We start from the raw sequence: 4431 nt of genomic DNA on the forward strand, positions 1-4431 counted from the left end.
CTTGAGAACATATAACAAGTTTGTCATTTGAAGTCTAAAAGTGAAGTGGAAAACAAGGAAAAGTAAAGCCAAGTAAGATACATTCTATGCACTCCAAAGACAAAAGAAAACGAGTCATTCGCTTCCTAACTTCAAAGGTGAAACACGGAGAAGAAAAGTAATCAAGTTTGGCAATTCAAACGGGGTAGATAAGTGTGGTGAGTGCCATAGATTCAAATGTTAAAGTAATGTATGCATGTCATAAAGCTCACACATCCTAGGATCATGATTTAAATGGCATCATATGTTGTCCAAATATCTTTTAAAGCCTAGAAACAGAGAAGAAAGATGGAGGTTTACATTCAAAGATCCATCAGTTGACCGATGAATGTGCCCATTATGTGCCAGCCGGCTGACAAAGAAAACAGTGAGTTTGGTTTGGCTAAAAGACGTTTCGGCTGACCGAACATGAAGGTTCAACCGATCAATAAGGGTTTTACAAAAATTATATATGTATCACCCGACCGAAAAATACTCATCAACCGACCGACAAGAAGCTTTCATGAGAAGCCGAGAGTAGTGACTTTTAACCATCGTTTCGACCAACCGATGATTGGGGATCAACAGACTGACAAAAGCTTTTCAGCCGACCGATGATACTCCATCAGTCGACCGATACATAGTCAATTTCAACTCAAACTACTACTTACGAACTTGGACTATTCACACCTCATCTCCAACAGCTATATTGACCTCCAATAGCTATATTGACCTTCTCTCTTTATAAATAGGAGTTACAACTTGTGTTCCAACATACTACTATTGAGAGCAATTTAAAGAGTATTCAAGAGCTTCATTCTAGAGCATTCAAGGCTATTACTTGATCCTTCATTCCCTCATATCATCTTAGAGATTTGAGCTTCATTCCATCCATATACTTACTTTAGTTATGAGCTTACAATTGTAAATCTATCTTGTGAGAGATTCAATCTTGTATTTCAATTACATACTTTGCTACAAACTTGTAAAGGTTGGTGTGGGGGAAAAAATCTCCCCTTCTAATTAAGACAAGACACATCAGCACATAAGGGGACCACCACAAATACTGAGACTATTCAACTTTCATATTGGGCTTCTACAAGAAGTTGGGGCCGGGTCAACTAATCATAATGTGCTGAACTCATTAAGAGGGCCCGAGATGATGAGACCCCGAGCCCAGGTACGAGTATATTACTAAACTCATTTTAGTAATAGTTCTATTAGAAGAAGAATTATAATTTATGGAAACCAAATAATGTAAATCCTTGTTATAAAGAAAATATGATGTAATTAAGATTCTTAAGGGACAAGCAATGCGAGTCCTAAAAGGAATCCATTAAGGTTTTTCCTATAAAAAGGGCTTAGGAACCTCAATAAGGGGACAGAGAGAAAAAAGCGCAAAGCCCCCAAAAATAGAAATCCAATTCTCATTGCCAGAACTACGTTCCGACCTGATTCCCACGCTTCATGCGGGATACGTAGGCAATCTAAGTAATCTTAGGTTCGGTCATATCATCAAAATACCCCCGTATCTCTATATAATTTCTCTAATTCATTGTTTGTTCTATATTATTATTTTGGGTGTAGTAATTATAAAGAATTCGTTAACTTGTCAAAGTTGAGCGAATTTTTGCACCTTCACTTTAGCGCTGTCTGTGGAAAATGTATAGAAATATATCCCCACGAAAGTTACAACACTTCAAAAAAAATCTCCAAGTCCAGCAACGTGACTTGAAATAAAAATCTTCAAGTCCAGGATTTGAACCCAAATCCTCTCCAACAACGACTTTCACGGCCGAAGGTCTCCATGTAACATGCGCAGACATCCGGACCACCCACAATGTTGCTCAATACGCTTTCGGACAATAATGCATGATAATGCGTAGCAAGACTGATGAATGGAAAGCCCAAGAGGCATCACGCGTGTTTGCCCTAGTAATTAAATATCCATCTGAACCCAAAAAGCCATAAACAATCAGATAAGTGTTCTGATCTTGATTTCCTGATAATATTGATTATATATATATATACATATTCTTGATCGAACACACCCATCTCTCTCTCTCTCTAAAACTCTCAGTTGGGAGTTTCTCTCTCTAAGCTTGAGATCTAGCAACCATGGCAGCACCAGACCTGTTGTTCGGTCTCTGAAACAACTTCTACGTAGGAGCATATCAGGTGGCGATTAACAACAGTGACGTCCCAAATCTTTCTCAAGAAGACTCCGTTGAGAGAGACTGCCTCGTTTACAAATCTTACATTGCCCTTGGAAACTACCAGCTTGTTATCAATGAGATCGACTCGTCGGGGGCGGCCCCTCTTCAGGCTGTGAAATTGTTCACTTTGTATCTCTCGAGTCCTGACAAGAAGGCGGCTACAATTTCGAGTCTCTTGGAGTGGTTGGGAGATCCAGCGATAGGAAACAATCCAATCTTACTGCTTATTGCTGGGATTATATTCATGCACGAGCAGGATTATAATGAAGCTTTGAAACACACCAATACCGGAGGGACTATTGAGCTGCATGCATTGAATGTTCATATATTCCTTACGATGCACAGATCAGATTATGCAGAAAAACAATTGAGGATCATGGACCAGATTGACGTGGACCATACTTCAACTCAACTGGCAATTAAATGCATGGCAAAACTTGGCTGTGGGTGGTTCCAAGATACAGGAATCATATCTTATCTTCCAAGATTTCTGTGAGAAGTACCAGATGACGGGCTTGATTCTGAATGGAAAAGATGTTTGCTGCATGCATATGGGGAACTTTGATGAAGGTGAAACATTGTTACTTGAAGCGCTAAACAAGAAAAATCAATGACCCATTTTTCTGGTACGCAACTGCCCAATCACTGAGACTTTTAATCACATAAAAATAGCTCTCTCTTAGCAACGAAATCAACCATCTTCACCCATCACCGGCTGCACATTAATCCCACCGTGAGTTCAGACGAAGTTCGCCGTCTTCACGGCCGGAACAGAATTCATCCGAGCCGGCTGCCATCATCCTAGCCACAGCCGCTGCCCATCGCCGTCCTTCTCACCGGCCGAGTTCAACCGAGTTACCGTCTCTGCACCGCCATCAGGCCCTTGCTTGATCGTCGCAAGTCGCCCTCATATGAGCTGGACCGTCGCCCACAGTTGCACAAGCCGCCATCGCCCAAGCGGCCTAGACCGTCACTACCGGTCAAGCCTGCCGGTGCACCGCTGAGAGTTCACAGCCGCTTCCTCATGACCGGACTGGAGCTCATCCAAACCGAACCACCTGTCTGCACCGTAGGTCCTCACCAAGCTCGCGGATCTGTCTCGCCGGTGGTTTTCATCTCACCAGCCGTCCATCTCTGCCCCGAGCTCGCCGCCTAACTTCATCCTCGCCAAGCCGTCGCCCACAGGCGGAACAGCCCGCCGTCCACCACATCTGAGCTTCTCCTTGCTCGCCTCCTCTATTGATCTACTGGTTTAGGCTGATTGATCTATTGGTTTATTTGCAATCTTACACTTGCTGCCATGAAAAATGAAAGATTTCTCTAGGTGAACTCACGCTTCATACGGTGATCTCACTCCATCTCTTTCCTTATTTCAATATTTACTCCTCTTACAAATATTTGTTATATACACCTTATTACTTGTGTTGTGCGGATCTTGACATCTAACAACACTACTATATCGCTGCTTGCATTCACTCAAATCACAATCATTTTATACACACACACACACATATATATATATATATATATATATTGCTGGCCCACTTCATGCTATATCTAGTATTTAATATTCTTTTTATTGTTACATGAGACAAAAATATTAGCCGGAGGCCTACGGTTTCTCTCTTCGCCAGTTCAATAAATTAGGCAATACAGATAAAATAATTTGGCCTATCTACGTATGTATATATATTCAGCTGCTACATATTGTACCAATGGATAGATTGAAAGCAGATATTGAATTTGCATTTTGGAATCCCATGCAATTATGCATGACTCAAATATGCATGTGTGAAGTTTAATTCATACAATTTTACTTTCTGACCCATCAAATCTTAGAGCAGGAATCTTGATTTTTTTTTTTATTACATATCAAATTACTTTATCCAGCATGTGTATACATGTGGTTGTACATATATATATATATATATATATATATTCTGATTGATTCCTTAATTCAATCATGTAATACTGTACGTATTACTAGGGTCCCTCTTGACTCTCCACTAAAATGTGATGATCTATTATTCAAAGTTCTGAACCTGTAGCAATAGCATGCCTTAAATAATTATTAGAAGTGCCAAATACTATATGTAGTAAACGAATAAATGCTAACTGATTAGTTAGAACTCCCGGAACTCCCAATTTTAATCAGTTGGCATATGTTGCGTGTCCTCCTTTTGCATGCTTTTGGCAA

At 40.4% G+C, this 4431-nt stretch overlaps 1 pseudogene; it reads left to right on the forward strand.

The window, feature by feature from the left end:
• Positions 1-2133: 2133 nt before the first annotated feature.
• LOC132301523 (coatomer subunit epsilon-1-like) lies at positions 2134-2848 on the forward strand (annotated as a pseudogene).
• The last annotated feature ends 1583 nt before the right edge of the window (positions 2849-4431 follow it).

The sequence above is a fragment of the Cornus florida genome, unplaced genomic scaffold, assembly GCF_030987335.1.
Source record: "Cornus florida cultivar Cherokee Brave unplaced genomic scaffold, ASM3098733v1 CherokeeBrave_3.0.0_Hap2_Chr03, whole genome shotgun sequence".
Lineage (NCBI taxonomy): Eukaryota > Viridiplantae > Streptophyta > Magnoliopsida > Cornales > Cornaceae > Cornus > Cornus florida.